This window comes from Phascolarctos cinereus, unplaced genomic scaffold, assembly GCF_003287225.1.
Source record: "Phascolarctos cinereus isolate Bilbo 61053 unplaced genomic scaffold, phaCin_HiC Scaffold_4;HRSCAF=312, whole genome shotgun sequence".
Lineage (NCBI taxonomy): Eukaryota > Metazoa > Chordata > Mammalia > Diprotodontia > Phascolarctidae > Phascolarctos > Phascolarctos cinereus.
The window spans coordinates 49,161,058-49,171,054 of record NW_027555847.1 but is presented as its reverse complement, the minus strand read 5'-3'; the positions used below and the strand labels follow the sequence as shown (position 1 = coordinate 49,171,054).

Sequence of the window (9,997 nt, the reverse complement as noted above, 5' to 3'; positions counted from 1 at the left end):
GTCTACCCACACAGCCCCAGATGATCAGGCATAGTCTCTGGTAAGACAGTTGTAACGAAGCAGCAAGAACATCACAGAAAGGTGGAAGTTAAATAGCAGAGATCAAAACAAAACTGTTCTGATACTTGGTGTTGCCCATTCTTAGGACAGGAGCAGACTTTTACAGAAATGACTGGTGCCTGCAAGCTCTGAGGCCTCCTGGTCACAGAGCTTACTTGGCCTGAGGGTTTCTGAAGTTCCTTCCAGCAAATTTAACCTTGCTGCCCAGCTCTTCCTCAATTCTGAGAAGCTGGTTATACTGGGCCAGATGCTCAGATCTACAGGGGGCACCAGTCTTGATCTGCCCAGTGCAGGGACCCACCACCAGGTCTGCAATTAAGGCATCTTCATTCTGCCCAGAATGATGGGAAATCATTACTCCCCACCCATTGGACTGAGCCAGCTTGCATGTCTGGAGAGATTCAATCACAAAGCCAATCTGGTTTGCTTTGAGTAGGAAGCAGTTGCAGGCTTTCTCATTCAGATAGTCACTGTGAGATCATCCCCTACCACCTGGATGACTGCAGTAGCAGTGAAATTCTTCCAAGTTTCTCAATCACCTTAGTCAAAGGGATCTTCAATAGATACCACTGAATAATGCTTGATGGAGATCTTATAGACATCCTCAAGCCCAAAGGGGACAAGTATCTCCTGGAATCATCAGGAGACTTGAAGTCCAAGTCATATTTCCTAGATTGGAAGAATTTTGAGGCAGCAACATTCATGCCAATTATGACCATATCAGTATAGCCAGCCTTAGCAATAGCATTCTTTAGTAGCTCCAAAACTTCTTTATTCTCCAGGATGTTAGGAGCAAAGCTGCCCTCATCCTCTATGTTGATGGCATCTGGTTCATATTTCTGCTTAGTCACATTGTTCAGGTTGTGGTAGACCTCAACTCCAATGCATATAAAAAAGCCACAAATATTAAGTGGAGTATTGAAAAAGAGGAAGAACGAAGAGGTTTTGACTACTGCCAGACAAGTTATATTATAAAGTAGTAATTATTTTTTAAAAATTACAAGTAACTGATTTGAAAGAATTGAAAGTCAGTGGACCAGACTCAATAATTACAATGACAGTGGACTGGCCTATAGTGAGGGCAGTCCTTGGAGTATCTGTACTATTTCTCCCATGGAGAATGTGGAATTTATTATGACTTAAACTTTTTCAATCTTGTGATGACAGAGTTCTCTGACTGCAAAGATTACAGAACTAATGATTCAGGAGTTGCTAAGTCAGAATTGCTTGGCTCTTGAGAACCAGGTGGGGAAAAGTTTGCTTTCCAGTCTTCCATCTGGCCACATGACAGCCTCAAGCCCATGTGAGCAGCCAGCCCCTGGAGTATGTGTAGATACTCACTATGTGAGTCCAGTCTAATTGGCTATGTTGTAGTGTATGCTAAGAAGGTCTCAGAATTTCCTTTCTTTTATGTTTCTTTCCCTGGAACTACTTTGAGGTGGCAATGTCTAAGAAGTGCCCTTTTGAGGTTGGAAATCACAAGGTCTTACTAGAGGTTTCATTAGAGGTCAAATCCACATGATTCCTGAGGCATTTATCAGAGGGCTAGTGGCCATTGGTTGTCTCCATATATAATGTAAAGACACTGAAGACAGACAACAAAAAATATACTGGACAAGAACAGTTTACAATCATATTCTATCCAAATTTAGTGAGTATAAGATGTATTCTACCAAACTCCCTTTATGAGATAATTTATAATGATAGTCACTTAAGAAAAGACACTTTCAGGGAGTATTAGAACTCAGAAACCATCAGGAACTGCTGGCACTTATGTTTTGGTTGTTCTCACTGTGCCTTCTTAGTTAATCCCTTTTCTAAAATCCAATAGTGAACTGGTTTATTGTTAATGGGGAGTACACTATGGGGTGAGTGGTGCTTGTCAATGACAATATTAAGGCCACAGTACTCAGGGTTACTTCTAGAGTCATTACAAAAACAATCAATTAGGTCTGTTATGATTCAACCCTTAAATAGGATTGAAAGTTGGAAGGCTGACCCCAAAAAGGGTGCTTTACAAGGAGGGTCTAGAAAGAAATCGGCACAGCCCAGGAATACACAGTGTTTGACAAGAGCCAAAATGAAAGTTTGCACATGATTATTTACGTGACAAGAACTGGTGGGCAAACTAGAAAGCAGTTCAGCAGAAAATAGGTTTATACTAGCACCTTACAACATATATCATACAATTAAATACTAATAATTTAAATAGTAAAAAATACAATAAAAAGGAGAATTGAATAATAGAGTTTACATCACTAGGAAGAGGGGAAGATGTGGGTTTGAAGAGATTATAAAAGACATAGTAGACAATTTCCTTAAATATAATTTTAAAGCTGATAAACAAATGTAATACATATATCCAGAATGAGGAGAAGAGATATAGGTTAGTGATGATGTTGATGATGGAGGAAATCTTTGCATCAAATATATCTGAAAAAGTGATATATCTAAAATTCATAATGAATTGGTTAAAATTTATAAAACTATAATGGCTTCTCAATAAGAAAGTAGTGAGAGTACATGAATAGATAGTATTCAGAAGATGAAACGAAAATTATCAATAACCCCATGAAAATCTGTTCAAGATTGCCAATGACAAGAAAAACGTATATCAAGACAAATTTATAATTTCACTGTATGAACTTTAATTTGATAAAAATAGTAAGCAGTAAAACAGTCTATGATGGATAAATGATGGGTACTGGGGACAATATTTTTTTTTCTGGAGGAATTACTAATTACTACGACTGTTCTGGAAGACAATTTGAAATTTTTAAAGAACAATTCCATGTTATATGAAAAGGATGGTCTGTTCATTGTATTACTACATTGTTATGTATACCTGATGTATAAATCAAAGATGCACAATGAAAATGACTTAGAATTGAATAGGATGAAGAGAACAGGATGAATTGAATTTACAAGTTCTGCAGGGCTTTGAAAAATCTTAAGTGGCTCAATAGCACTGGAAAAATCATGTATGTTTTTGTTAACATAAATGGCTTGCTAGTAATGCTATATGATAGCATTTCTTGGAATGTCAAGATCTCTGAAGAATTAAATGTCATGGATAACCAAATGGAAACAGAAGTGTGGTGGGTCCAAAAAAGCTTAGCATATTTACAATGATGCTACACACACACACACACACACACACACACACACACACACACACACACACACTGTGCTTAATAAATGATTGCAAGGTGGCATGGGAACAGTAGACCTTTTAAATTATGGTTTTATCAATATATTTTCTTTTGACCATTTTGGTCAGCTGTCCCCAACCACTTGGCCTACCATTTGTATCCAGCTTTTTGTCATTACAAATCGTGATGATATGAATAATTTATTACTTCCTTTTCTTTTGTCATTTGTCTTTGGAATACAGTAAAGAGATGGCTTAATCAAGGATTTTGAAGAGTTTAGGAATTGTTCTTACTATTTTTATCAAATTAAAGTTCATACAGTGGAATTATAAATTTGTCTTGATATACATTTTTCTTGTCACTAGTAATCTTGAACAGATTTTCATGGGGTTATTGATAATTTTCATTTTATCTTCTGAATACTATCTATTCATGTACTCTCACTACTTTCTTATTGAGAAATTCATTATAGTTTTATAAATTTTAACCAATTCATTATGAATTTTAGATATACCACTTTTTCATTTTATTCAATTTGTTGATTTTTTCTTTATGATGTAGTAAGTAAAACTTTATTAAATAACCTATTAAGCAGGGTAGGTAATACTTTTGGACTAATACAGCAGAAAAACATAATTCACAAAGAAGAATCTCTCAAAGACATCACCAACTATATGGAATCCTTTCTCCTTTCAAAAGTTGCACAGACACCTTCAATGACCATGGTTTCCAACTTTGAAGAACATTTATCTCCCTGTTTGTTTCAGAGATAGAGACAAACAGTGACAGACAGAGGTACATGGAGATAGAAAAAGACAGGGACTCTTAGGATGGATTTCATCACTATGGGACTAAAGGTAGTTCCTCTCTTGGGAGACCATTGGAAAAATGAAGATGAATCACAGAGGGTGATTTTGTGGGAACAGAATCTATAATATTTTTGTGCCATGTATTAGACTATAATCTTTAGTAATGTAAGGAGTCCTCACAGTAGTTAGGTAAAAGATCTTTTGAAATATTGAACTTTATTCACATATTCCTTTCCATTTCAGCTTCTCACTGATTGATTCACAAGCATCCTGAGGATTCCTTCCTCCTCAAATAACTATATAATTAATGGGTGAATTTCATGATTCAGCTATCAAGATTGCCTTCTGTGAATGCAGTTTTCCATATTGTTGTGTGGGAAGTCATCGTGCCATTAATTTCTGAACTACCACAAATATAGCTTATCAGATCACACATAAGACACACATACACAGACACCTACGCTTAACAAATTGTTACATACAGTTTTATTCTTTACATATTTTTAAAAATGAACAGATGATTTGTGTTACTTGAGGGGGTGGAGCTAAAAATTTCTCCAATTATTTTTTTTTCACGTCATAGTCATGGGAAAAAGTTAAAAAATATTTTAAATAGAAGTGAATCACTTTGGATTCTGAAGTTTCTTGAGGGAGGGAACTCCCCCTCCCCCACAGGGTCTAGCCAAAAATGTTTAGTAAAAAAAAAGTCCTTCTTATAATTTCATGATTTGAAGAAATGTTTCCAAGCTTAAAATTGTTTGAGTAATAAGGAGTTTATTTTTTTTAATTGAGTGTACTTCCTGAAAGTCATTTTTAAAATAAATGCAGTAATGAGAGTGAAAGCATTTAGTAAATAAACATGTTTTAAGATATTTTTAGCTCAAAGTTTTAAAGTCTCCTACACATTAAAATCCTGTAGTGGCTAAAAATATGAGATGGATTTATATTTCTATTGATGCTTCTATTCTAAAGAACAGTTGTATTTTAATATAGTAGGAGAAAGTTTTGGTTGATACCTCATTTTGGCTGCAAAACATATATATGATTTTATAAAATATTTCATATATATACATAATCAGACATACTTGTTGGAAATTGGAACATTTTTGATCATTGATTACTTGGTTAATAGAAAAGTAATCTATTTAAATTATTCTTCTGGACGGTATAAATTTAAAGAGCCCTCTTGTTAAAACGTTGATAACTCTTCTTCCTCCTTCAGATATCAGTGTTTATTTCTGTCTTTATATTTGTGTATCTGAAACTACTCTATTAGGAGAGAAATAGAGTACTCTTCCTCATTTTGTTCTGATTCTCTAAGATTGATGAGTTTTATCTAAATGAGAAATTATGCACTTGGCTTCTGAAGCTTCTCTCCAAAAATCACATACTTAAACAATGATCAGCAAAATTGTCACTGTACTGTAGGTATACATGCAAGTGTATAAATATATAATATATATATATATATATATACACACACACATACACATGCATGTGTATACACATATGTAATGCACATGTATACATATGCACTATATATAAGAATATATACCTATACATATAGGTATTAATATGTGCATGTGTTTGTGCATGTGTGCCTGGATAAATGAATAGGTAAACCCATGTGGATCCTGTAAGATTTTATGCATTACTTCCATTTCCTACCTATTTCACTTTTGAGGGGGTTTGCCTCTCAGACACAGAATCACAGTATTTTTGATACCTACTCACTACAGCCCATTTCCCTAACTTAAAAACACAGAGGACAATTGAGATAATGGTAGACTGGGCATATAGATATAGTAATGTATAGATCACATGGGACACATTTGGAATCCAGCTTTGCCTTCATTAAACTTTTTTCTTCCAACTGAAGTTGGATTCCCCAGCCAAGTTTCAAATACATTTGATGCCTGCTGAAATAATGCTCATTTTTAAGTATACCAATTAACAATTTTATTTTGGCCTACATTGATAGGTACCATCAAACAATCATACCCACTACATATGACTCTACAATACCATATCCACATAAAGTATATGAGAAACACTCATGGAACAAAAGAATTGTGACCCCTTATATAGCTCCAGCTTTTTCTTGTTCCATTGGATAGTATGAACTCCAGGCCACTGCTTTCACAGTTCCACAATCAAAGTGTAAATTTCCAATTCATTTGCTGTGAGTTTGACTTTTATTCCATTTCTTTTTCTGGGATGAATAAATTTCATAACTCACTCCACATCTTCTCATATCCCTTTTCCTAAATCTCATACTTCTCTTTTACCCCCCTCCCCTCCAGTTTGGAAATTACACCAAGAAATAAGATTATAACGGATGCCAAACTTGCTTAAATCTGAGAACTACATTTCTAAGGCTTGTACAAATGAATTTAATGCATAACTTTCATTAAGTACCAGACCTGGAAAGGAAAAAAAATGTCTATAAAGAATGTGTAAAATCATTCCTATCACTGTTTTATATTGATTTTAGTAACTGGACTAAGGTAAGCTGCCTTGGAAAGTCTGATTACATCTCTGTGTTAACAGGAATGAAAGGCTACATAAGTTGAGAGAATTATACAGATGATTATGACAAGAAATGACAAAATTTTAGTTTATTGTTCAATAACATAGAGCTTCAGAAGGCCACTGGGGAGATTAGCATCTCTGGAGGAAAAGATGATTTCTTAAAATCTCTTTAGAATGATTTTAATCAATAAAATGCATATCTTTACAAAAACAATATAATAATCTTTAAGTTTTAGGGAACTAATTGGATATTCACAAAGTGAATCCAAATTAGGGGAACCTGTAAATCTGCCACACGTACAAGGCATGTAACTTTTTTCAAGGTTATGAAGGGTGTGAATTTAATGAAAAAAATTTAGTTTTTACCCACACTTCTAGTGCAAATTCTTCAGATTCTGCTTCACTCCTACTGTTGTTTATATAGTTTTTATAGTTCCTCCCCCATGCCCAACCAACCATGAACATCAACTCATAAAACAGAAAGAAATAGCAAAGTCAAGAGCACAGTCTATTCCTGTTCTGAAGCCATTATAAGCTCAAAACCAAACATAAAGATTGAAGTCAAGGCGTGTAGGAGAAAACAATGGTAGCAGAATAAATGAAAGTGAACGAACATTTAAGAATGCAGTCAACTGTCAATTGTCTCCCTATATTTTACTTGTTGCAATTATCATTTTTAAATCTGGTAATCATTAAAAATTAGACAGAGATAAAAAGGTAGATGGTAGATTGATAGATGTTAGTTTATATATAATAGAAAATAGATAATAGATAGAAAATTCACTTATTAAATATTTACTATGTTAAAGACACTATATTGCATTCTTGGAATACAAATGCAAGCAAACAAGACAATCTCCATTCTCATGGAGGTTAAATTCTTTTTTAAAATAATTTAATATTTTTGCAATTACATGTAAAAACTATTTAATTTTTTTTTCAAATTGTGAGTTCCATATTCTCTTCCTTTCTTTCCTTCTCCTCATTGAGAAGGCAAGCAATTTAGCACAGGTTATACATGTATAGAGGAGCTTAAATATAATGGGGTAATATGAATATGAAGGGAGTCTAAAAGAGGAGCCCTGTAGTGGTGTGGACATGGTGAAACATGACATGAAGACCTGGTTCCAGAGAAAATAAAGTGAAACCACCAGTGCCTGGAACATAGCACATAAATAATGAATGAATGCTTGTTGACTTGATGAAAACTCTGCTGCAAGATCCTGATTTCTTAACGGCAGAGTCCAAGGTTCTGATGGGAAAAGAATAAAAACCATGGCCAGAATCTGGGCAGCATTGTTTAGAAATGATTGGGAAGAGGCTTGGAGCCATGGCAAGATCAGACAAAAACCCACCTATCAGAATCTACATCTCAGGGCATGAGACTGTGAGTTTGGAGAGAAAATTAAAATATCTATTCCAATTCTCTGTCATGGCCAGATGTGATCTTGGATTTATGAAGCCTAGTCCAGTGGAGGACAAGCTGTGGTAGGTCCTACTAAATGAAGCAGACTTAGAGTACAGTTCTAGTGACAGAAGTCCTAACGGTCAAGACTAGCAGGCACTCAGTTCTTTGACCATGGCTATGGTGTCTCACAAACCAGTTATAAAAGTAAATTTGAGAAATAGCTAGTACAGTTTTCTCCTCTTGCATTACCTGTCTCCACACATTTGTGCTACACAATTACATACTCATTGAAACATACAGAGTTAGCTGGAAGAGACATACAAACACGAAATCAAGTAATGCATTAATCAATAAGCATTAATTTTTAAAATAAACTTCACCCCCCCATGACACAGATTTATTTTCTTTCCCTCCTGTCCCTCCACTGAAAATAAAACAAAACCCATGTAACACATACAGACAGTTTGTCAAAACAAATTGCCACATCCACCACATCTAAAACTCATCTCATTTTGAACTTTGAGCTCATCACCTCTTTGTCAGGAGATGAGTAGCATTCTTCATCATCAATCCTCTGGCATCATGACTGGTCATTGTGCAACCAGAGTTCTAAAGTCCTTCAAAGTTATTTTTTTATGATGTTATCATGTAAATTGTTTTCCTAATTTTTCACTTCATTTTGCATCACCAACAAATATTTTACAAAACATCTATTAATGTTCCAGGCACACCAATTCAAGGAGATCAATGGCTGGATGCACAGACACAAAAAGGATATGCCCATTGGTTCTGGGCTCACTATATTTTTTTATAAATTTCTGAATATGTGACAGTGTTGATATATTCCTTTTATTGAAATTCTCCTACATAGTCTTATCTGTATGTGTGTGCTTGTTATAATACACTATCCTGATGTTTCTGTTACTTTGACTTCTCTGAAAGAACAAGTTATATCAAACTAACTTTATTTTTCTTTTCTACTAGAATTGTAGATCTGGGAAATTTTATCCATTGTTATAGTTGTTGCATATGTTGTTTTCTTGGCTCTGCATCAGTTAATTTTTGAAATTCTGCATCAGTTCCTATGCATCTTTCCATACATCTCTGGATTCATCAAAAACATTATTTCTTACAGAAAAATATTTTTCCATTTTACATTAATGTACTACAATCTGTTTAATTATTCCTCAACCAAGGGGTATCTTTTGTTTCTGATTCTTTGTTACCATGAAAAGCACTGCTATGAACATTTTGGTACATATGGGGATTTTCTTTTTTATCAATGGCTTCCTTGGGGTATAAGTCCAATAATGAAGTCTCTAAATCAAAGGATATGTACATTTGCTTCACTTTATTTCATGGTTCCAAATCGGTTTCCAAAATGGTTGCAATATTGCACAGCTCCACCAACCATTTGTTAGTGTGTCTGTCATCCCACAACCTTTCCACCATTGATATTGCCATCGTTGTCATCTTTGCTAATTTTCAGGGTGTGAGGTGGCATCTTAGAATTGCTTGAAGTTGATTTTATCTCATTATTATTGATTTAGAATATTCTTTCAAGTGGTTGTTAATACTTTGTATTCTTTTGAGAGCTGTTTGTTCATATCTTTGAGAAATGCCTATCACACATACATGAATACATACATATGTACATATGTCAACATTGACTGTTTGTATATTATGGATACCAAAACCTTATTAGAGAATTTTCATACTTTTTTCTCATTCAACCATTTTGCTTATCCAGAATGTATTAATTTTGTTTGTGCAGAAACTTTTCAGTTTCATGTAGTCAAAGTTATCTGTTTAATTGTGGGTACTTCTTCCATCCTTGGTTTAAGGATGCATCTTCTACCCACATCTGTGAAGGGTGTATGATCGGCTTGTCTTCTATTTTTTTAATACTATGATCTTTAACATTAAGGTTACAATCCACTTAGAATGTATTGTAGAATGTAGTTTAAGATATTGGTCTAGGCCTAATTTCTGCCAGACTGTTTTTTTATTTTGCCAGCAGCTTTTATAAAGTAGTT

The 9,997-nt window shown here is 34.4% G+C and overlaps 1 pseudogene; it reads right to left on the bottom strand.

Annotated features, from left to right (window-relative positions):
- Window positions 1-211: 211 nt before the first annotated feature.
- LOC110199083 (alpha-enolase pseudogene) overlaps window positions 212-9,997 on the bottom strand; it is an 87,676-nt pseudogene continuing 77,890 nt past the window's right edge.